General features: G+C 40.8%; 1 long non-coding RNA gene and 1 pseudogene across 9 annotated transcripts in view; one reads left to right on the forward strand and one right to left on the reverse strand.

Annotated features, from left to right (window-relative positions):
- LOC122226267 overlaps nucleotides 1-25,871 on the forward strand; it is a 131,198-nt gene that overhangs the window by 9,941 nt on the left and 95,386 nt on the right. The gene's annotated exons all lie outside the window — the stretch shown is intronic.
- On the reverse strand, nucleotides 7,447-8,555 carry LOC122226265 (annotated as a pseudogene).

The following is a 25,871-nucleotide window of genomic DNA, read 5'->3' on the forward strand; positions in this document are numbered from 1 at the left end:
TAGTTTACACATTTGGCGTCTTATTTAAAAAATCCTCCCCTCGAGGGAGGTAAACCATAAGAGACTCTTAAATACAGAGAACAAACTGAGGATTGATGGAGGGGAGAGGGGGAAATGGGTGATGGGCATTGAGGAGAGCACTTGTTGGGATAAGCACTAGGTGTTGTATGTAAGCGAGGAATCGCGGGAATCTACCCCCCAAAACCAAGAGCACACTGTATACACTGTATGTTAGCCAACTTGACAATAAATTATATTAAAAAAACAAACAAACAAATAAATAAAAAATCCTCCCCTCAGGGCGCCTAGATGCCTCAGTTGGTTAAGAGGCCAACTTCGGCTCTGGTCATGATCTTGCCATCCATGAGTTTGAGCCCCACGTTGGGCTCTGTGCTGACAGCTCAGAGCCTGGAGCCTGCTTCAGATTCTGTGTCTCCCTCTCTCTCTGCCCCTCCCCCACTCATGCTCTGTCTCTGTCTCAGAAATAAACATTAAAAAAAAATAAAAATAAAATTGTTATTCTCTGTACTATTTTTCAGATTCGTATATATTATTAAAGCCCCTCTCTAGATTGAAAGTGTGGAAAATTCCTGTGCAATACAGAGTACTTCCATAGCTCCTGCTATAGAGCCTAGATCAGAAAACCCTCACTGGAGAGTAAAATGAAATAGGAACGTACAAAGAGATAAATATCTATTAGATAGCAGAGCAGTATCAGCTAATGGAGATATAAATTACCTTACAGTCTGTGTATATTTCCCTTAGCAATACCAAAGAGGTGAAGCCTTAGCCTTGAGAAGAGTGAGCAAATGCAGGATGTGTGAACTAACGGCTGCTAATCATCCTGTAGATATGCTTATCACACGTTTGTTGGCTGTCTAGCAGGGATATACTTATCTGTTTGTCAAATGTCTAGCAGGGATATACTTATCATCTGTTCGTCAAATGTCTGGCGGGGCCTTTAGGATACCCTTGAGCAAAAGTCACTTTACAGCTCCATGTCGGCTCTGTTAAAAACCCAACCACCTAGAGGAAAGTAAAATTTTGATTAAATTCCTAGAAGGTGTTCCACATCTGAACCCTGCTCTGACCTCCCATGCCCACCTACTTCCTCAGGTCCTTGGCTTCACTTTAGCACTGGTTGTTGGAATTTGGGCTCCAATTCCTGAAGTCCTTTATGAACATCTATTATCTACTGTCTTTTGCCTGCCTCCAGGATTGCATCAGACACCTGGTTCTGCCTACCTGTGATTGATTTGGCTCACTTGTATACTCTGCCCTGTCTAATCAAAACCATAGGGCCTCCATATAGGATCCTTAATATCATTTCAAGCTGATGAGAATAAGCTTCCAACCATAACCTTCCAGCTGTTACCTGTTGGAGACTATTACTTGCACTCGCAAATCCAGACCTTTTGGATACTGTCCATATACTCAGATGGTCTAATTGACTATCATCCCAGCAAACAAGGCATTTCTATTGATATAAAATACAGTTGAACCTTAACACGGATTTGAACTATGCGGGTCCACTGATAATGCATTTTTTTTTTATAAATACAGTATAGTACTGTAAATGTATTTTATGATCTTTTTTCTCTTTTCTTTTCTTTTCTATAGAGAGAGACAGAACATGCAAGCTGGGGAGAGGGGGCATAGGGGGAGAGAGAGAATCTTAAGCAGGCTCCATTCTCCGCATGGAGCCCAGTGCAGGGCTGGATCCCACAACCCTGGGATTGTGACCTGAGCCGAAATCAAGAGTCAGTCACTCAACCAACTGAACCATCCAGGTGCCCCTAAAACAAACTATTTTATTTAGAGAGATTGTTTCTGTTTGTATTACTAGTCATTTTTTGTGCCCATAGGGGCCAACCAATTACAGACCTCTCTTCTGTAGTCACATGCCTCTTCTGACCCCAGTTTGGGAAGGTTTTTCATTCTTCAGGACTCATCTGATTAGATTTGGTCCACCTGGGTAATATCTCTGCATCTCAACGTCCTTCACTTAATCACACATAGCTTTGTGTACTTTTTTCCAAGTCCCTTTTGTCATGTAAAGTAACATGTTCACAGGTTCTGGGAATAGAACATGGATATTTTAGGAAGGTCATTATTCAGTCTATCATACATTTTTTTTTCATAGGAACACTGACAAACCAGACTATTCACAAACTGAATAAATGCCATTCTGTAATAGCATAATTACTCTTAATATATGTCTTCCCAACTAGATTATAAACCCCTATTTTTGGTTCCTAGAATTTAGCTCAGTGCCCTGTATAAAGTCAATTCTCAACAGGATTTTGTTTATAAGAAACATATGGAGGTAAGTGGGTAGATAGATAGGGATATGGATATGTACGTACACACAGAAAGCAAACATAAAACAGCCTATTTAAAAAGGATTTTTTTAATGTTTATTTTTGAGACAGAGAGAGAGCAGGGTAGGGGCAGAGAAACTGGGGCTGGGGGACACAGAATCTAAACCAGGCTCCAGGCTCTGAGCTATCAGCATAGAGCCTGACGTGGGGCTTGAACTCAAACTGGGAGATCATGACCTGAGCCGAAGTCAGATACTTAACCAACTGAGCCACCCAGGCGCCCCTAAAACAACCTATTTTATTTAGAGAGATTGTTTCTGTTTGCATCACTGGTCCGTTTTTGTGCCTGTAGGGGCTAACCAGTTACCAGGGATCACTGGGATGGGCCTATCATCTGAGTCTACGGGGGCTGATCTAGAACTGGGATGGACCAGGAACCTGATTTCATGGAGCCGGCCTGGAGACCGGGGTCAGAGAGGCCAGCTTGGCACCAGGGTGAGCCTGGAATCTGGGGCTGCAGGAGTCATCCTGTCACCTGTGGTCTTGGGGGGCCAGCCGGGAAGTTAGGTCTACAGGTCCAGACTAGTGCTAGTGCAGACCATGAGCCTGGGTCTTTGGAGCAAGCCTTAAGGCTGGTGCCTTGGGGACTGCCCTGGTGATGGGATGAGCTAGGAGCCTGGGTCTGTGGCAGCCTGTCTAGAGTCTAGATCCACAGAGGCCAGCATGGTGCTGGGGGTAGTAAGGGGCCTGAGGCCACAGGGTTTGGCCTGGTGTTGGGGTGGACTGAAAGCCTGGGCCTGTGCCGGTCACCCTTGTGCTGGGCCCAGCCAGGAGCTTAAGTTTGTGGGTACTCATTTGGAGCCTGGGTGTGTGCAAACTATTGGGGAGCCAGGAGCCACAGGAACTACCCAGGGCCATGGGCAGTGGCTGGTGCTGGGATATGCCAAGAGTCTGGGTTCTTAGGATCTTACCAGGAGCCTACAGCTATGGAAGCCTTCTGGGGCCACTGGAACTGGGCAGCACTCAGATGAGCCAGGGGTCTGGGTTTGTAGCATCCCCCTGGGAACCTGGAGCCAAGGGAGTCCCCTGGGACCATTGGGGCCTAAAGGCACTGGAGTGATGTGGGGACTTGGGTTTGTGAGAGCCTGTAAAGAGGCACCTAAGGCTGTAGGTGTTGACTGGGTGCTGGGGCAAGGTGGCTCTGGCTGGGGTCCACAGTGAAATCGTATAGTCACTTCACTCACCTCCCATGGGGAGGGTCTCTCTCAGCCTAGGCTGTCCTGGCTTAGAGGAGGGGTGATGGGAACAATATGAATGTATTTCTTATCATCCTCAGTGAGTGTTTTCCTACTTCTCTGCTTCACCCAGATTCTGTAATCTATCACCTGGAATCCTTGGCTCTTGTGAAGGTATTTTCATACATGCATAGTTGTTTAGATTGATGCTTCTGGGATGAAATGAGTGCTAGAAATTCCTATGCTGCCGTTTTGGTGATATCATTCTCCTCCTGGCTCATGCTTTTTGATTCACTCTGACAATCTCTGTCTTTTAATTAGTGCATTCAGACTGTTGACATTCAAAGTGATTATTGATATAATCAGTAGTTGGATAAATAGCTATCACATTTGTTACTATTTTCTATTTGTTACCTCTTTTCTGCCTTTTGTGGTTTTAACTGACCATTTTATATAATTCCATTTTTAATCCTTTTTTTTAGCATATCAGCTATACTTCTATTTTGCCTTTTTTAAGTGTTTGCCCTAGAATTTTCAATGTAGATTTACAACTAATCTAAATCCACTTCAAATAACACTATAACCTCTTCATGAGTAGTGCAAATACCTTATCATAATAAAATAATCCTAATTTCTTCCTCCTATTGCCATACTTATAAGTAAGTATACGTATATACATATAGAAGCATATATCGTCAAATCCAGTGTTGTTATTATTTTGAACAAACTGTTATCTTTTAGACCAATAAGAAGAGAAATAAAAATTTTTATTTTGCCTACACTTATTTCTTCTCCAGCGCTCTTCCTTTCTTTATTTAAATACAAGTGTCTGACATATATCATTTTCCTTCTCTCTACAGAACCTCTTTTAAACTTTCTTGAAAGGCAGGTCTACTGGCACCGAATTCCCTTAATATTTATTTGTTTGAGAAAGTCCTTATTTCTTTTTCATTTTTGAAGGATAACTTTGTAGGCTACAGAATTTTAGGTTGGTGAGTTTTTCTGTCAACACTTTGTTTTTTATTTTATTTCATTTATTTATTTATTGCGGTGGGAGGGGGGAGGGCAGAGCAAGAGAAGGGGAGAGAGAATCCCAATCTCATGAACTGTGAGATCATGATCTGAACCGAAATCAAGAGTCTGACGCTTAACCACTTAACTGACTGAGCCACCCAGGTGTCCCTCTGTCAACACTTTATTTATTTTATTTTTTATAATTTTTTTTAACGTTTATTTATTTTTGAGACAGAGAGAGACAGAGCATGAACAGGGGAGGAGCAGAGAGAGAGGGAGACACAGAATCTGAAACAGGCTCCAGGCTCTGAGCTGTCAGCACAGAGCCCGACGCGGGGCTCGAACTCACGGACCGTGAGATCATGACCTGAGCCGAAGTCAGATGCTTAACCGACCAAGCCACCCAGGCACCCCTCTCTGTCAACACTTTAAACGTTTCACTCCCATTTTTTCATACTTGCATGGTTTTTGAGAAGTCAGATGTCATTCTTATCTTTGCTACTCTGTAGGTAATGGATTTTTATCCTAGGGCTTCTTTCAGGATTTTCTGTGGTTTGAAACTGATATGACTAAGTGTAGTTTTGCAGGGGGATTTATCCTGTTTGGTATTCTCTGAACATCTTGGATTTGCAGTTTGTTGTCTGACAATAATTTGGGGGAAATTCAGTATGGTTTCAAATATTTCTTCTGTTCGTTTCTTCTGGCATTCCCATTGTGTATATGTTACATTTTTTGTACCCAGTTCTTGGATATTTTGTTGTTTCTTTTTTCAGTCTTTTTTCTCTTTGCTTTTCAGTTTTGGAAGTTTCTACTGAAGTATCTTTAAACTCAGAGATTCTCTCTTCAGCTGTGTCCAGTCTACTAATAAGTCCAACAAAGGCATTATTCACTTTTGTTACAGTGTTTTTTATCTCTAGCATTTCTTTTTATTCTTTCCTAGAATTTCCATATTTTTGCTTACATTGCCCATCTGTACTTGCATGCTGTCTACTTATCAGAGAACTTAGTATATTAATTATAGTTGTTTTAAATTTCTGATGTGATAATTCCAACAGCTCTCTTGTATCTGAGCCTGGTCCTGAGGCTTCCTCTGTCTCTTCCATTTATGTTTTTTGCTTTTTCATATATCTTGTAATTTTTTCTTGGAAGCTGGTTATGATGTACAGAGTGAAAGGAACTGCTATAAATAGGCCTTTAGTAATGTGATGGTAAGGTGGAGGGGAAGGGAAGTTTTATAATCTTATGATCTGGTCTGTCTTTTAGTGTGCCTGTGCCTTTGGACTGTGAACTTCTAATGTGCTTCTCAGTCCTCGTCCCTCCATACCCTTAAGTGAGACAGGATGGCTAGAGGGGGCTGGAAGTGGATCTTTCCCTTCCCCCAGGTTAGTTAGGCTCTGATAATACCCCAGCCGGTTAAGCTGTGATTAAATAGTACCTTCTGAAGGCGGACCTTGTTAAGAACAGAATGCTCTGGTATATTTTTAAATGGTTTCTTTTCCTCTTCCCCTGCCAAAAACGTGGTGGGGAAGAAAGAGTGTGGATTTTTCTCCGATATTCAGTGTGAGAATGTAATAGAGATCCAGGAATTAACTCACAAAAGTGTGGGAGCCCCCACTGACTGGGTCCCCCTGGAGTTTTTAAATCTCAGAGTTATCTACATTGAGTGCCCAGCAATTCGTAAATTACTGTTCAGGTTTCCCTACCCTGGCACTGGTTTGCACAGCTTGTTGCCCTAGTAAGTTGTGATTCTATGTATTTGCCTGTTGATCTTTCCAAATTTGGGAACAACATTTTGCCCTGTGACCTCACTCTCACTTGTCTTTTGGATGTAAGGAGAGCTGTTGATTTTCAGTTTGTTCAGCTTTTTATTTGTTAACTTGGAGTGACAACTTTCAAGCTTCTTGTAAGCTGGACTGGAAACCAGAAGTGTTTTATTTACCTTTTCATCACTGAAATATTAAAGACTCAGTGATTCTGTGTGAATCATTGCTAAGCTTCTCCTAGCAGTTCTCATCTGTTTTTTTGGTTCTCTCTATTATTTCACTGGGGCTCACAGAAGTTACATATCAATGGACTACATGTTCTATTGGCAGAATGTGCCCTAGTATGTATGAAAAGTGTGAAAATATGAGTAAGTGGAGTGACTTGATCAGTCCTACCCTTTCTAATGAGAGTTTCCCAATCTGTCATTCAGTCACCTTACCCTTCTTCCCTTTGATTCTTAATCTGACCCCTCTTCCATTCCATGATATAACCCAAAAGTTCTCATTAGCTTATTCTATTTTCACAGATTTTTTTTTGTTTTTTTCATCATACTTATAGTTTTGCATACTCTTTTATGGACCCTGATTGTACCTTTTGTAGTGAGCATTTATAGATTTTAAATACTTGTTGCTTTATATCTTTTGTTTTTAGGATGATATAATCTGTTGGACTGTGGTTAGGCTGAGGATTCAAATAAATATCTTTCATCTTTAATCTTTCAGTTCCTTATGTTTCATGTCTTTTCTTGTGAGTGGGCTCAAACTCCTCACTTTCTGTATTCCTTATTTTTTTCCCTTAGCTTTTTATTGTATGTAGGAATTCTGGTCAAATCAATATAGGTTAGCCTCACATATTTTTTTCCACATAAGGAAGCATTTATTTGAGGTTTAACATAAATCATACAAATAAAGTTTGTATAAACACAAATCCACATCAAGTCATAACACAGCAAAAGACAAAGTAAAAACAAAGAAAACTAATTGGTGGCTATATACAGTTGGACCCAGTGTGTCTTGTACATTAGAAAGTCTTTTACAAAATAGTCACCTTAGATCAACGGAAGATCAATCGTCCTGCAAGATAGCTTACTCTCGTGATCTCCTCTACAGGACAACATTTTCTGGTGTGTGCCTTGTGCTCTGCCTGTAACATGAGATAGACGTAGTCTGGGTGACACACAACCTGCAGTGAAGTTCCCACTGTTTTCTCCAACATCCTCCTATGGCTGGTAATTGTTTTGGTGATTGCCACCCCCTCAAGACACCTTGCCATAAGTGCTCTGTTGGCCACTGTAGTCTACACATCCCTGTCCATATCCATAGTTCCCAAAGTTATACCCAATATTACCATAGCCACCATAGCTACTATAGTTTTGAGACCAACATAGGCACTATTGTAATTTCCATATCCTCGATCATAATAGCTATTAAATCCTTGGCTCCTGTATTGGCCCCAACCTCATCCATGACCCCTAGTACCACCTCATCCACCAGCTTCCTCCTTTTTGTTGTTGCTATTACTGCCTATATACCTCTTTGAGTTATGCAGCTTTGATTTCACACTTCCCAGAACCAGTTTGTTTTCATCTGTTACAATGTGTTTTCTAACAATTTCTTTACTGGCTCTTCAGCTGTATATGTGATAAAACAAAATCCTCTTCTTTCATTTGTTTTTGTGTCCATGGGAAGTTCAGTGTTTTCAACATCGCCAAAAGCTCCAAAATATTCCTTAATTTGTTCTTCAGGGGATGCCTGGTAGCTCAGTCAGTTAGGTGTCCGACTTTGGCTCAGGTCATGATCTCATGGTTCATGGGTTCGAGCCCCGCGTTGGGCTCTGTGCTGACAGCTTGGAGCCTGAGCCTGCTTCGGATTCTGGGTCTTCCTCTCTCTCTGCTCCTCCCCCACTCATGCTCTGTCTCTCTTTCAAAAATAAATGAACATTAAAAAAAATTTAAATAAATAAAATAAAACATAAAAAAAATTAATTTGTTCTAAAGAACTATCTAGGCTCAATCCACCCACAAAAACCTATTTGGTGGAGAGGGGTTTCTTCCCTTTTAAAGTTTTGGCCCTTTCAAGGTCTATCAATTTGCCATCCAGTTTGTGTTCTTTCAGTTCCAGTACCCACCATCCTGACTTTTGCTCACGTTGATCTTGGATCCCTCTGCGAATCCCTCTGTGTTGCTGTACTTGTTCATGTCCTCCATGGTGGCGGAATAAGTGGGAGGGTGGGTTGGGGGGAGGGAGGGTGCTGGAGTGCAGGCCAGGCCTGGCAGCAGCTGCAGCAGAGCATTGTAAGGAGCTGGATTTAAAATGGTGGCTGAAGATGGGGCTCCTGGGTGGCTCAGTTGGTTAAGTGTCTGACTTCGGCTCAGGTCATGATCTCACGGTCCGTGAGTTCGAGCCCCGTGTCGGGCTCTCTGCTGTCAGTTCAGAGCCTGGAGCTTGCCTCAGATTCTGTGTCTCCCTCTCTCTCTGCCCCTCCCCCACTCACGCTCTGTCTCTATCAAAAAATGAATAAACGTTAAAAAAAATTAAAATGGTGGCTGAAGAGCTAGCCTCACCTCACATATTAATTTTCTTTTTTCAATGACATTTTTCTCACTGCCACTTTGTACCTTACCACTTCATGCCTCATCTTCCATCTAGTCTATCTCCTTTCAGTATCTCCCCATTCCATATTATTTTTCTGTAACAATGGAATACTTAAAAAAAAAAACCCAAAAGCTCAAGTAACAGAAAACTCAAGACAGATTTAAACAATGAAAGTGATTTATTGGCTATTAAGACTAAAAAGACCAAGGTAGGATAGGCCACAGGGTTAGTTTGATTTAGTAGTCCAACCATGTCATCAAAGACCTGGCTTCTTTACCTTTCTCTGTTCTGCCTTCAGTCTTGTCAGCGTCAGTCCAAACCTGGCTTCTCTCAAAAACCGAACTAACTAACCAACTACCCAAATCCAGAAATCCAAGTTTTATGTCTATATATACCACCCTGCCCAGAAAGGGAGAGTGTCCTCTTATTGGCTCTTCCAGAGTCAGAAGGTTGCTTTCCTAGAAGCTCCATTACTACAAAGGATACAGTGCATGTTACTGGACAAATTTAGTTCAGATGTCCTTCCTGAACCTCCCTCTATCCTGGAGAAATGGCATGCACTATGTGGCTCAGGTATCGGTTACCTGAACTTACCCTTGCTGAATGGGGAATGGGATGACCTTAGATTAATGAATCTAAGATGAATTTAGATTAATATGAGACTACTCCTAGAACTAGAAGTTCATCTGGCTTCTCCCTAAACATGTGAGAGAAGTTGACATCTGACTGAAAGTCTGGAAACTGTGAGGAAGGAGGATAGGGGAAATGGATTGCTAAGTGACAAAGAAATGATCCCTACCCTTGCACCTAGTTACTTCAAAAATTCGTAAAACACCATTTTTATTCCGTTGCTCTGCTACCGTAATCCAATGACCGAATCTGGCCTGCCACTTGTTTTTATAAATAATGTTTATTGAAACACAGCCATACTCACTTGAAAAGTATCATCTATGGCTGCTTTCAGACCACAGTGGAAGCGTTGAGTAGTTGTGTAGAGGGTTTTTTTGTTTGGTTTTTTGAGAGAGAGAGAGAGAGACAGAGAGACAGAGAGACAGAGAGAAAGGGTGTGCCTGTGAGTGGGGGAGGGAGGAGAGAAGGAAGAGAAGGGAAGGTGGATAAGGGGAAGGTGAGGGGGGAGGGGCTTTAAACTCGAGAGCAGAGAGATCATGACCTGAGCCAAACTCAACACTTAACCAACTAAGCCATGCAGGCACCCCAGAAGAGTTGAGTAGTTGTAACAGAGACCATATGACCTGCAGAACCTAAAATATTTATTATTCGGCCCTTTCAAAAAAAGTTTGCTGACCCCTGCCCTAGAAGATTAAATTTAAACTCATTCTCGATGTCAAAACCCTCTATCATCTATCCTCACTTTACTGATCTAATTTAATTGGCATTATTCACTGTATACAAACTCTAATCCATTCAGATTAGTTTATTCACCCACCCCAAACAGTGCACATTCAATCTCTACTTTTTAAATTTGTTCGTGCTTTATCCAAACTGGAATGCTCTCCTTCAATCTTAACATGTCTTTGAAGGCCCATCTCAAGTTTATGAAGTTTTCCTTATGACCTCAACCCACTGGAGCCTTCTTTCCTGCATTTATTATTTCCATCACACTATAATGCATTTTGAGTCTATATATGTTTTATAAATATATGCATATGTCTTATCTGTCCAATTAAATGCAAAACTCCTGGATATTTGAATCTTGGTAGTATCATATTTTTTGTATCCCTTACAGAATTTCAAGCAATGCTGGACCAAGAAGACACTTAAGTAATACTTACTAATCTTGTCAAAGTCTACCTCATATCCAGAATTAGTCCACTTCTTTGCATCCCCAGAATACCACCCTAATTTGAGCTCTACCTGCTCTCATCCAGCCTAATGCTGCTGTCTCCCAAGTGTCTGGTGCTCCTTCTGGCTCCCTATAATCTTCTCTGCACACAGTGAACAGACTGACTTTAAATGTTTAAATCAGGCGATGTTATTCTCCTACTTAATCTCCTCTACCTGCATGACATATCTCAGAGTAGTTGTGTTCTGCCTCTGCCTAAATCTACGCCCCCCCCGCCCCCACATCTTCTCTCACTTGTCAGTGGTCACTCAGCTTCCCTTTCTCTCAGTTCCTCTGTCTGGAATATTTTCCCTCCATGACACAAATGTCTGACCCCTCGTAATGTCTGCTCTCAGTTCTCTCCTCTTTGCCTGACCACCCAGCCTAAACAGCCTCCTGCCTCCTACATCTCACTCTAGAACACATCATCCAGTTTCACCTTCTTCATAGCCCTGATCTCAACAGACTATGTCTTGCTTACTTTTTTAACTGTTTCCCCTCTAAATGTGAGCTCCATGAGTTTACTTAATTTGTTCACCACTGTATTTTCAGCCCCTAGAACAATGCCCAGTGCAGAAGAAGTATTTGGTAGCTCTTTGTGGAATAAACAAAACCGTTCGTAGATTTATTTCCTTTTGAAATAGCAAAAGAGAACTTTTATTCACTCCCATAAAAATTGCTAACCACCTTCTTCCATAGTGTTACCACTTAGGGTTTTGCACAAAGAAACTGTTCTTAGGGGGTACATTTGTTTCCTAGGGCTGCCATCACAAATTACCACAAGCTGAATGGCTTAAAACAACAGAAATCTATTCTTTTACCATTTTGGAGGCCACAAGTCCAGAATTAAATTGTTAGCGGGGTTGATTCCTTCTGGAGGCTCTGAGGGAAACGGTCCATGCCTCTCTCCCAGCTTCTAGTGGTTGCTGGCAACCCTTGACATTCTATGACTTGTAGATACACCATTCCAGTCTCTGCTTCCATCTTCACATCACCTTCATCACCTTCTCTCTGAGAGAAGAAGGTGTGTTTTCTTCTGCCTCTGATGTGGACACTCTCCCTGGATTTAGGGCCCACCCTAATCCAGTAAGAGCTCATCTAGGTTTTCAACTAATTACATCTGTAATGATCCTGTTTGCAAATAAGGTCACATTCTGAGGTTCTGCATGGACATGAATTTGGGGGGGGGGGGACACTATTCATTAGGGGCTTTTATTTTTTTATTTAAAAAAATGTTTATTTATTTATTTTGATAGAGCACACGCATGCATGGAGGAGGGGCAGAGAGAGACAGGGAGAGAGACAGAGAGAATCCCAAGCAGGCTCCACGCTGCTAGCACAAAGTCTGCTTTGGGGCTCAAACTCATGAACCATGAGATCATGACCTGAGCTGAAATCAAAGTCAGACGCTTAAATGACTCAGCCACCCAGGCACCCCTCATCAGGGTTTTTTAATACAACACAGAAATTAATAGTCCACTCTTGCTGTAGTATATTGCACATAGGTTGTTTTTTGGTAACCAGCAATAACCTCCTTTACCAGGAACACCTCTGTTTCCTAGTGGGGAATTCCCTCGCTCCCTCTGTTGGTAATCTTGGTGGGGATGTAAATTAGTATTCTTCATCTCACTGCAACTAAGGAGCCACATGTGACTAACCTAAGGGAAGACAGCTAGACTCCTGGGATGTTTTATTTTTTGGAATTTATAGTTCCTTATATTTTGGCAAACTTTCAAGATGTACTTTTACTCCATAGTAAATTTCCCTTGATTTTAGCTCTAGAAATCTGTGAATGCACAGAACACATTAAGCAATCTGGATCATGAAACTTTTAATCTTGAGAAGAGGTACACAGGATGGGAAATAGAGGGAGGGCATACACTGGAGCTGCAGCACCTCGGAAAGATCCAGAAGTTGTTCTTGTTGCCTGGACTCCAGGAGCTGTCCTCATTCTGTCCTGGCCTTCCAGCCTCCCATCTATCCTGTGAGCTCCTGGCTATCGTTCTGTTCAAGGCCCTTTTTGCTTGAGTTAGTCAGACAGAATCCATTCCTATCAATTGTTAAGCTGAAACTTAATTGTGAAACTCACAGTTGTTAAGCTGAGATCCAAGATGTTTTCAGTACTGCTGCAATTTTGCATATTTAGCTCTGAGCTCTGACATGTGGAGTTTACGACTACATGAGATACTACCTTCAAAATGTCAATTTCATCCCAAACCTACAAATTAGTGTAATTAAAAGACAGCATATTAGCATTTTCATTAATTTATTTATAACCCATCGTGTCCCAAAAGGACTTCATTATGTTAAATTATCCTACAAAGGTATAGCAAGAAAAAATACACTTAAAATAATAAGTGGAAATGAGACAAAAGAGAATAAGCATAGAATAGTAAGATGAAGCCATGAGTGAACCTAATCCATAATGGTTACTGTGAAGGTCCAGACAATAGGTAGGGGCAAGATGCAATAATATGACAGGGTCTACAGGCTAAGATTGCCATGGTATTTGGCAACAATATTTTCTACTTGAAATAATACCTTCTCAACATGCATTTTTGTTAAAAGAGCTTTCAGTCTCTCCATAGTAATGGAGACTGAGATAATGGGGTCATGAGATAATTAAGCAACTTGCCAAATAGGAACTGCCTAACCAAATGCCAGAAAAGAGAATACCTTTGCTTAAAGTCACTATGTTATCAGTTTAAAGATGGTAAACATATGCCAAGATGTCTGTTTTCAATTTCTTTTTTTATTTTGGTTAATATTACTCAAAAAAATTTAACTATAGTGTCTTTTTAAAAATTAATAATTCATTTTGCTTTACACAATAGTTGGACCGTGGGAAAGCTTTATTTTATAAAAAAGATTTATTTTTACAAGTTGAAATGTTTGGCTTTTTTTATAAGTAAGGTCTAGACCCAACGTGGGGCTGAAACTGACAACCCCAAGATCAAGAGTTACATATTCTACCAACTGAGCTGGCCAGGCACCCCACAAATTGAAATATTTTAAGTAGAAGAGCGGACCTAGCTGTTTAAAAAAACACATATAGTCCATTTTTGCAAATCAAACACTACTTTTTCATTTATTATGCTAGTGATGTGGGATTTTCACATGTTATAGAAATGTTGGTTCCTTTCACAGTTTTTATAAGGAAGTGAAGCTCAGATTTTAAATGCAAACACTGCATAAAGATATTACTCATACATAGTAACATAGTAAACACAATCATAAGATACTGATCTTCATTATTGTAATGAAGATTTTCCTGTTTCAATATTTATTGCATTCACCCCCACCCCAACCAAACCTTTTCCAGAATCTGAGGTAATTATTGAATACATCACAAGTGCCACCTAGTGCTTTCTTTGAAAATAACTTTTTTTTTTTTTTTTTTTTTTTTTTTTTTTTTTTAATCTTCAGAAACAAGAACAAAACAAGATGTAGAAGGCCTGACTGTCAGGACAGAGCTTGTTTAAATAACTCTGCTTTCTAAAAAAGTCTGTTTGTTTTCAGTCAAAAAAGGCTTTGAAAGAATTTTGAAATGAGTTTCTTTGACAGTAGTCAGACTTCTCAATACTGTTTGATTTTAATTTTGCATAGGTATAGATGGAATTAAGTAAAAAATGCTAAAGAAGTGGAAAATGAAGGCATTTCACTAAGGAAGTAGCAGCAATATTTTCAAAAAGTATTTTCTCCGGTTCCCAACGGGAGCGGACATCTCACCAGAGCTCTGATTCTATCGTCATTATTTTATACCCCAAGTCACTCTTGCTTCCAATTCTCCTATACTTAAGGCATTGAAACATCGTCGTGTCGTCATCATCATCATCGTCATCATCTCACCACCACCACCACCACCACCACCACCACCAGCACCCACAGTCATGATCACAAGCACTAGCTGAGAGACTAGTTGTAGGATCCTGTGCTAGTGTCAAGGAAACAAACACAAGCTTTAATCTCCACCATCAAGGAGCTTAATATTAACTTGGAGGGAGGAAAAGAAGTAGAAAGAAGAGGAGGCGGAGGAAAAGTATGTGTGTAATAATAAAATGGCAATTCTCGATGAAAAGCTGTCACCATTTTTCCAGTTCATAGGCCATCCCCACCCTTTTACCCACTCCTGGTATCTGAGTCCTGTGCTCGGCTTTTGAAATGCCTTTCTGATAGGTTCTCTCTTCCCTCTCTATTGTCTGTTTATTCCTCCACCTCATTCCTGGAAAATTGCAACAGACTTGTCCTTCGGTTTCCCGCCTCTCCTATTGTCAGGCTAATATTACTAAAATGCTGCCTTTAACTTTTCATTCTTTTCCTCAAGAACCAGTTATGGTTGTCTGTGCTCATTAGACTGTGGGCATAAATCTCTGAGCCTAGCTTCCCTCCCCTGCCTAGCCCCCTCCCCAACTGCCCCCCACCCCCACCCCGCAGCTTTGAAGGTTTTCTGTAATTCACACAGACTTTATCTGTTGGGTATACACTCCAACACTAAATTTTCACCCCAAAGGGCAGGGTTCTGTTTACTTTAGAACAAAAAGGCAGGCTGTACTTTCATTTCCTTTTTTAAATTTTGTGGCTTTTTCTCCCTATTTCTACTTGTTTTTCCTTTTTTTCTTTTTCTTTCTTTTTTTTTTGTCTCTTGTGCCATTTGCCTTTATGTTATGAATTACCCTATCACTTGTTACCATTGCCATTCTTTTCCTCCATGTACCTTTTTCTCCTGATGACCTCTCCTGTGGGCATCACATTCTCTCCAGTGTCTCCTGGTTGTGCTTTCATCTTGCTCCACAGTGAGTTACATTGGAACTTCCCTTTCCTGCTCATTGGGTTTACTTCTTTGCTTCCTGGGTCAGTGGTCTCCTTTCTTTTCTCCTCGTTTTGCTTCAGAATATTGTCAAGCAACTTTGCAAAAATGAGCACGTAAGAGGTAAATGTTCCAAGTCCTTGCATGTTGGAAATGTCTTTATCTTCACATTTAAACTGTGTTTGCCTAGGTACAATATTCTAATTTAACTAAAACTATGTTACCAAAACATTTGGTAGCTGGTTTCTTATTGTGTTTTGTTTTATTTCATTCATTCATTCATTCTGTTCTTTCCAGGAAGCAACTTTATTCCTGCAGGTACCACTCAGTTGGGTTTGTACCCAAGGAACTGAGCCCCGTACACCACGTGGCATAGTTTTTTATATATATTTTACTTCTTTGTCTCCCATATATGATAACACACAAACATGTAGTCTGATTAAGTGGTCTCATGTTACAAGGTCGTGAGGGATATTGTCACGTATGTGTATAGCCAGGTTACCTTGACTTTTTTTGTTTTTTTTTTCCTTAGGGAGGGGCTCTACCACATTCCCCCCTTTGGTGATAGGACCCCTCTATCTTATTGTGTTTTAGTACTCGGGTTGCTGAAGAGAAGTCTGATGTCAGCTTGACTTGTTCTTTTGTAATGTGGAAGATAAATTGTCTCAGTTTCACTGGCATCAAGTCAAATCCTCTAACAATCTATTTTTCCACAGTGAATCTGAACCCCACAGGTCTGTGTTCTGCTTTTAATGCTGACTAATAAAATTTCAGATCCTGGCTCTGAAAATACGGAACTTCCTAATTTTTTTCAAACTCTAATAAAGAGATGAAAAGTTGTTTCTTCTCTTCTGCAACAAAGAGAGAGATGACCTTCCTCATGGTAAAACTTGGTAAAAGGACCCAATGAGATATGGTGTCAAATGTGAACTCTCACAAGGACATCAGTCTTGCTTCCTCTGTGATACGAGCCTTGCACAAATATTCACAACTGCTGTCAGCTCATTCTGTACTCTGTAATACAAATATGTTATTGGAATTATTATTTGAACAAAGGAATCTTGTAGATGCTAGATATCTTAGAAATTGTTGCCATGTTATGTGAGTATAACCTTTAATGACACCTGTCATTCTGTCTTACTTGTTAAGACTTGTTAAGATAGTCTTATTTGTTGCTCTGGTGATAATGTTGTAGTTGACACTTATGTTCCCAAGTAGTATAAACATTGTCAGAGTTGTTCTGTCAAATCAGAAGAAGATCCTTGGCTCTCTGCCCTTCCTGTTTGCACAATGGACAAATAAAAGTCTACTGTGCTAGAGTGCTTCATGTAACAAAGAATCTCATTTATATTTCCACATGGATATCCAGTTGCTTCAGCACCATGGACCAAAGTGACAATTTCTTAAACCCATAGTAGTTGATTTTATAAGATATTTCAGTTCTGGGGTATCTGGGTAGCTTAGTCCGTTAAGCATCTGACTCTTGATTTTGGCTCGGGTCATGATCTCATGGTCATGGGATTGAGCCCCGCATGGGGCTCTGTGCTAAGCATGGAGCCTGCTTGGGATTCTCTCCCTGTCTCTCTGTCTCTCCCCCATTTGGGGGGGGGGGGGAGGCGGGAAGATGTTTCATTTCTAATACCTGAGTGCATTCAAACATGTCATCTTTTCAGCAATTTGCAACAGTTATTTCAGTATCCTTCAGGAACTTTGGGAGGGGAGAAGAATATTTGATAACAGTATAAAAAGGCAAAGTGGTGATTCCTGTAATTAAAACAAATTTTTACTCTCCCCTCCAGAGAGATACCAAGGTCCAGGAGGACAGTGTCCCAGAATATTCTTCTAAATATGGTGAAAATCTTTCTGCCACAACCAAAAAGTATTTTTTATATTAATGTGACCTCAGTATTAAATCTTTACTATATCTATTGCTGTATAGAATAATCAGCTCTAGGACATCGAACAATAGAAAACAGTAATATTGTGGAAAGGAAACTTTTCTTAGATCCATATGAATGTCTATATCATCTCTGAAAGTGATCAAATGGACAATAGAACAGAATGGAGTCCAGAAATAGGCCCACACATAAAGGATCACTTGATTTAACACGAGTGTGCCAATATATGGTACAGGTTCAGAGGGTGTTTGAATTTTAAAATTGGATATATATTATCAAATTATGCACCAGAAAACTTACACTAATTTATGCTCTCACTAACATGGTTAAAGAGCACTTCATGGCCTATTCATGTAAATGTTCAAGGATGTTTAAAAAGAATGGATATTCTGTTTATTGAACACAAAGTCCTCTTTCTATGTGTGTATATAATGCAATGCATTCATTATTCAAGCAACAAGTATTTACTGAATGCCTCATATGTTTTAGGTACTGCTCTAGGCCCTGGGGATTTGGCTGAAGGCAAGTTACCTTTTTTGAAGCTTACATTCTTGGGGGGTGGAGACAGATAATAAACAGAAAATAATTTTATAGGGTTTTAGTTGCATGAAGGAAAAACCCGGGAAGGTATGGGGTCAGAGAGAGACTAGTCTAGTTCATATAGGAGAGTCAGGAGAGGCCTCTCTGCAGAGGTGACCTTCATGATGAGAAGGAGGGAGCCAAGCAAAGTTTGAGGGGAAGGTGTGTCCCAGACAGAAGTTCAGGGATTGTGAAGGCCTTAGGTCAGGAAAGTGGTTGGTGTGGGAGAGACTCAAAGATGGGCCAGCATGGCTGGAGAGTATAGGATTGATGCTCAGAGAGGTATGCAGGGGCTGGATCATGCTGGCCTTGTTGCTCATAGCAAGACATCTAGATTTTGTTATATTGTAATGGGAAGTCACGGAAGGGTCTTAAGCACTGATGTGGCATGGTCTGATTCATACTTCTAAAAGATAATTTTGATTATTGTGGGGAAATGAATGGGGGAGAGGGGGAAAAAGGAAGTGAACAGACATTTAGGTGTGACCAGAGAGACAGTAGCTTGTGTTAGGTGGTAGCTGGAGAAGTAGTGAAATGTGACCAAAACCGGGGTGTGTCTGGATGATACAACAGGACTTGCTGATGGTTTAGATGTCAGGGTGGGGTGGGACTTAGGGGAGGAAAGGATCAAGGATGATTCCTAGGTTTGGGGCCTAAACAACTGGGTAAGTGGTGGTGCTACCAGCTGAGATAGAGTTGACCGGGGAGGGAGACAGTGGTGCAGTGGCAGAAAATGGTGTGTGCAAGTGCAACAGCCTAGTGTCCATCAACAGATGAATAGATAAACAAAATGTAGTGTCCCCATACAGTGACATGTTATTCACCTCTGAAAAGGATTGACATACTGATACATGCTACAACATGGCTCAACCTTGAAAACATGCTAAGTGAAAGAAGCCAGACACAAATGGCCACATGTATGATTCCGTTTATATGAAATATCCAGAATAAGCACATCTACACAGTCAGGAAGTAGGTTAGTGTTTGCCAGGGTGGAGAAAGGGAAACGGGGAGTGACTGCTTAATGGAGGTTTCCATTTGGGGTGACAAAAAAGTTCTGGAGCTAGACCTTGAGGTGGTTGTACAACACTGAGAATGTACTAAACGGTATGGAATTGTATACTTGAAAATGGTTACAGCAGTAAATGTTATGTATAGGTTCCATGGATCATTCATTCTACAAATATTGTAGGGAGTGGAGTTCCTACTGTCCAGGCATCATTTTAAGTGCTGGGATTCAGTGGTGAATGAAGTGTGATACTGAAATTTTATGTTCCAGTAACTTACTCTCTGAATGCTCTTGTGGTTTGTAGGCAAAATATTCCCAAATATTCCTGAATATACCACATGAACCCCATCCGCCTTTTTCTTAAGATGAAAATTTTATTCTGATCTTATTTTCTTTCCAGTCAGGTCTGTTTGTTCTCTTGTTTTGTCTATTAGATTCCCATGATGTTGGTTTTCCTTGATGTCTGGTGATTCGGTGTTATACTTTTACAAAAGGAAGAACTAGGTCGATTACTAAACATAAGTGGCATGGATTTTATCTGCTTTTGTGTGAGTGTGCTATTTGACAGGCCTTTCCTCTGAATGCAAAATCTGACATAAATTCTACATAGGTAGGTGAGGACTGTCCTCAGGAAGCATTTGCTTAAAGATAAATGGGTGTAGAATATTTTTTATTAGTCGGAAATCTTTTTTCTTTCATTTTTAGATTACAAATTTTTATTTTATCTTTATCATTAAGTATAATTGACATACGGTATTGTATTAGTTTCAGGTGTGCAACATAATGATTTGACAATTCTGTATATTTCTTGGTGCTCACTATGATAAGTGTAGTCTCTATCTGTCACCATACAACTTTGTTACAATATTATTGACTATATTCCCCTATGCTGTACTTTTCATTTCCATGACTCATTTATATCATAACTGGAATTTGTACTTTAATCCCCTGTATCTATTTCACCCATCCCCTGCCCACCTTTCCTCTGGCAACCACCAGTTTATTCTCTGTGTTTAATGATTTTAACCCGAACACCTTTATTGAATCACATCACTTTAAATTTACAAATCTAGAAGTTACTGTACAGTGTTATGAATACATATATATTGTTATGAATAAATGATATTTTTCTTATATTTATATGAAACATTCATAAAGTTTTTAAATAACTGCTTTGAATTTGTTCCTTCCAAGTTCTTTGTAGATCTCTAGAAATGTATTATCATAAATCAAATTCTAGCTTCAGAAAAGAACATGTTGCCTTAACTTATCTTTTTTTTAATTGAACTGTAATTAACATACCATGTTGTATTAGTGATTACAGCAAAGTGATTCAGCAATCCTGTACATTTCTCAATGCTCACCACACACAGTTAAGTGTAGTTACCATACAACATTATTATGATATTATTCACTGTATTCCCTATGCTATACTTTTCATCTTCATGACTTATTTATTTTATAACTGGAAAATTATACCTCTTAACCCCCTTTATCTGTTTCACCCATCCCCCACCCACCTCCTCTCTGGCAATCACCAGTTCTCTGTATTTAAGAGAATTCTGTATCAGTCAGAATTCTTTTTTTTTTTTTAAGTTTATGTATTTATTTTGAGAGAGAGAGAGAGAGATAATGAGCAGGGGAGGGGCAGAGAGAGAGCGGGGAGAGAGAGAATCCCAAGCAGCCTCCACTGTCAGCGCAGAGTCTGAAGCGAGGAAGTGAGGCTCAGACTTCACAAACTGTGAGATCATGACCTGAGCCAAAATCAAGAGTCAGATGCTTAACCGATGGAGCCACCTAGGCCCCCCAGAATTCTTGATTGTAAGTAGCAGAAACTAGCTCTGGCTAACTTATGCAGAAAAGTAATTTATTGGCTGGCTATTGAGTAGCTCACAGAATTGACTGGAAGGCTGCACATCGGGCTTGGAAAGCCAGTAGGAACCAAGGGGGCCGCAGCCAAGGGTACTCCACTAGAATAGCCTGGTTAAGTCATAGCTGCCAGCCTTTGTGAGTATCACTCCAGATTCAGGTTCCAGCTAGAACAGCCAGTACTCCAACTGCCAAACCAGAAAGCAGGGTTATCTGCCAGGTACCCAATAACCACATGTGGTAGGCAGAAAAACGTGTGAACATGTTCCCTTATATGGCAAAAGCGATTTTACAAATTAAATAATTTGACAAAGGGTGTTTATCTTGGATTATGGAGGTGGGCCCAATTATTAAGGTGATTCCTTTAAAGTGGAGAAGCTTTTGCATCTGTCATCAGAAAGAGCTGTGACTATGGAAGAAGAGTCAGAGAGATGCGGCACTGCTGTCTTTGAGGATGAAGAAGGGGGCATGAGCTAAGGCATGTGGTGGCCCCTACTAGCTGGAAAATGCAAAACAACAAATTCTCCCCTTGTCTCCAAAAAAGAGTACTGACACCTCAGTTTTAGCCTGGGACTTTTGACCTACAGAACTGTGAAGTAATGAATTTGTATTGTATTAACCCACCAAGCTTTAGAACTTTGTTATGACAGCAACAGAAAGCCAATACACCATAGGTTTGCGCTATTTCCCTGCCATGATGCTAAAGTAAGTAAAATTTTGCTCCGGTGGCAGACTGTGCACATTTTCTTCCTTATAGAGTTACCTTGTCATCTCCTAACACTTCCTCCTGCTTTTCTGTTCCCTCCCCAGGCCAAACACTACTGATGTTTTTCTTTCTGTCACAGTTTTGGGGCATAGGAAGGCAATGGGCCCATGTTCTGGATCCACTTCTTTAGTAAATTATCCTCATGGTTGATTCAGAGCCTTTTTCTCTATTATTGCAAATGTCCCTCTGAATTTGTAATCTCTCTGGATTTTTTCTTACCTTCCCATTCCCATTTTAATCACTTATTTAGTTTGTATTCTGTAGCCAGTTCTTGGGATGTAATTTTGCTTCATGCTTGTCAGTGTTGATTTCATTTAACTTTTATCTTCCAGATATTTCAAATTTTTTCTGATAATAGTACCCTTTCTTGTTTACCAGAGCTGTGTGGATTTCTTCTTTAAAAACATTTTCCCCTTGTTGTTATTATTATTATTTTTTTAAGTAGGCTTCATGCCCGGCCTGGAGCCCAATGGGGCTTGAACTCACGGCCCTAAGCTCAAGATCTGAGCTGAGATCAAGAGTTGGATGCTCAGGGCCTCCTGGGTAGTTCAGTCAGTTAAGCACCCCACTTTTGATTTCAGCTTAGGTCATGATCTCATGGTTCATCCCTTGTAGGGCTCTGCTCTGACAACATGGAGCCTGCTTGGGATTCTCTCTCTCCCTCTCTCTCTTCCCCTCCCCTGCTCGTGCTCTCTCTCTCTCAAAATAAATAAATAAAAATTAAAAAAAAAAAAAGAGATGCTCAACTGGCTGACCCATCCACATGCCTCCTGACTCCATCATTGTATGAAAATTGGGGTGGAACAGGACATGGTCTTACGAGCTCAGTTCACCATGTTGATCCAATCATTGCCTATTATTTAGGTTGATTATTCTGTACTTGGGGGCTCAGAATCCAAAAGACTAGAAAGTTCCCTGAAGAGTGGGCTATGTAGTCCAGTTTCAGCAGCATGTAATAGTAGAAATGCAGATTCATGATGGGTTAGACCTAGGGAAGTCCAAGAGGGAGTAGATGGAACACAGGTATATTGGGAGGATCCAGGTAAGCATCAGGGAAGCTTCTTAACAGGAAAAGAAAAGATAGACCTGGATTCAAACCCCGATTTGCTCATTGCTAACTGTGTAACCTAGGCAAGTTTAGCCTCTGTGAGCTGCAGTTTCTGCACTTGTAATATGGGGGACAACACCATCTAGCAGACAGGGGTGCTGCAAGGATTAAACGAAGATAAGATTGGTAAAGTGCTTACCGTGGGCTTGGCATGTAGTAATATTGGGTATTTACTGAGTGCTTTCATATCAATTAATCTTGTTTAATCCTCATTATAAAGCCTATTAATATAGATCAGGAAACTGAGGAATAGTGAATTTAAGTAAGCTGCTTAAGGCTTTAACCATTAAGTGGCAGAGCAGGGATTTGAACCTGTGCAGTCTGGCTCTGTCATCTCTGCATCTACACACCATGCTACAGTTTACCCCATGGGTGAGGACTCTTGGGCTAAATGCTCTTCTCTGGCTCTTTAAATTCCCTGTGCATTTATGGGGTAAAGGAGCCAGATTAATTTTAGGAATTGGGAAAGGATTGAGTCAGTAAGAGGTCCAGTAAGAGGACCACTAAGTGGTCCCGGCAATAGGCAAGTTGGATCTAGCAGATCTTTGTAGGTTATTGTTTTGTCTGTGTTTGTTGGCTTATTTGCTTTATTTATTTTGCAGAGGTGATATTTATATAACAGTAAATTGCACATATCTTAAGTGTATAACTCAGTGAATTTTCATATATGTACACACCTGTGAAATCACCATCCGGATCAAGATATAGCAAGTTTCTAGCCCTCGAGAAGGCTCCCTGGGCCCCACTCCCAGTCAAAGGTAACTGTTGTACCAACCACTATCATTAGACGAGTTTAGTCTGTTTTTGAACTTCATGTAAACGGAACATACAGTTTGTGCTCTCTCATGGCCAGTTTCTTTTACTCATTCTGTTTGGTTTTTATTTTGATAAAGAACCAAATGCATTATAGGCCATGAACTTGTAAGCAGATGACCACATTCCACGGGCTTAGATAGCTAAGATCTCCAAGTGTGACCCCCAAGGGGTCTGTACACAAGGACAGCTTTCTATGCATCTTGGTAGCCAGCTGCAGGGGATGGGGAAGAAGAGGAAAAACACGGCCTGGTAGGGCTGCCATCTGCTCGACACCCTGTGAAGGCTCTCAGGACTCCCTGGGCCATGGAGGTAAACATTCCTGGTCCACTACAGGTGTAAAGTGCATGTTAGTTCCTTTTCCCTTTCTGGGGTTCCCCAGAAGTCAAGTTTTAAGATGGGACAAGTGCCTGAGTTTGGTTGAGGGTGGCACATTCTTTGCCCTTTGCAACTATGGTGGAGTGGAAAAGTCTGAACTGCTCTATACACTCGGGTACAATAAATGTTCACACTTCCCTCCAGCCTCTGGGGAGTCCATCTTCTCAGGGTAGAACCCTGTCTGTCTTCCCTGTGAAACACTGCCTTGCCTCTTCTCTCTTTTTAGGATAATTTAGGCTTCTTTTCTTGAAGAGACAAGAACTCTCAAAGTCCTGGTTGGGGCTTTTTCTAGGATAGCTTTCAAAACACAAAGAAGTTCTTAAAGCTCTTATACCTGAGCATAAGAGTGTTCTGAGCCTCCGAACAAAAAGCTAGGTTTCTGTCCAGAGAGGAAAAGAAGGGGAATAGTACCTTTTCTTTTGATCAAACAAATCTCCACTAGGGGCGCCTCGGTGGCTCAGTCAGTTGAGCATCCGCCTTCAGCTCAGGTCATGATCTCGCGGTCCGGTCAGTGAGTTAGAGCCCCGTGTCGAGCTCTGTGCTGACACCTCAGAGCCTGGAGTCTGTTTCAGATTCTGTGTCCGCCACTCTCTCTGCCCCTCCCCCACTCATGCTCTGTCTGTCTGTCTGTCTGTCTGTCTCTCTCTCTCAAAAATAAATAAACATTAAAAAAAAAAAAAGAACAGGGCACAAGTGACTACATCAATAATCCATCCTGCCCAACAGCACTGGGTCCCTAATCTGCCCTCTCTGACTAATCACAGGGAACCTGGCAAAATTACACACAGTCTCAGCCCACTTCTTCAACCACAAATTGGTGCTGATGCCAACCTGACAAGGACATCGTCATTAGGTAATGAAATTAGCTATTTGAAAGGTTGATTGATACTTAGGGTGTTGATAAGTGTATTTTATTTTCTTTTTGTCTGTAGGAGGAATTGCATACACGGAAGTATGAATATCTTGAGTTGGGTGGCCTAGATTATAGGGCTCTGAGAACAGGGAAGTGATGCACTTTGCCAGGTAGGTGGGAAGCAGGGTAGGGCTCACAGAGGCTTTTCTCCCCTCCTCTATGGTTCCGAGCAGGTAAGTGGTATGACTTAGGAGGTACTGGGTGGTACCTCCTCAAAGTAGTGCCTGAACATGACTGATTGTTAGAATTACATGTGCACTGTGAAAACATTCCTACCCCAGTCCTTTACCTTCTCCCACCCTGGCTGAGGATCTGATTTAGTAGGGCAGGGGGGAGATAAAAATGTTTACTTAAAAAAGTCTCCGGGGTGTTCTTGATGATCAGTAAGGTTTGGAGGCTAGTCTTCTAAGATATATTTCTGTCTGAAAGTCCAATAGTTTAAAATATTTCCATATTATCTCAGCAGGGGCATAAAAAGAGGACAGGGGAATTCATGAGCCACCTCTGCTCCCCAGAAGGAAAAAAACTTTTGTGGAACACTCTAAATTACATGAGCCTTGTCATGTGCATTGTGACAAGCCTTGTCACAAGCCTAAGGCTTGATTTTTTTTTTTTCATGACAAAATTTTCATCAAGGAAGAAGAACAAAACCTACCAGTACCTTGAGTAATTGGTATCACCCTCATTCCCAAACACTTTTACTAGGCTACACCTTTAATTGGGAGTTTTTATTACATTAAAGTACATTAGAATGATCAGGCATGCTTGAAACCTTTTCTCTGTATCACCTCCGTAGCTTCTGTTATTGAAGTCATCTTTATACCCACCTCTTGAAGATGCTCCCTCTGAGCATTCTGATGAGAGCATATATGAGGATGATAGACCCTTAGGACTGTGAGCTGGTAGCTGAGAATGTCTATTAAACGGAGTAGCTTTAATCCTAGCTTCTAGGTTAGATCA

The sequence above is a fragment of the Panthera leo genome, chromosome C1 (assembly GCF_018350215.1).
Source record: "Panthera leo isolate Ple1 chromosome C1, P.leo_Ple1_pat1.1, whole genome shotgun sequence".
Classification (NCBI taxonomy): Eukaryota; Metazoa; Chordata; class Mammalia; order Carnivora; family Felidae; genus Panthera; species Panthera leo.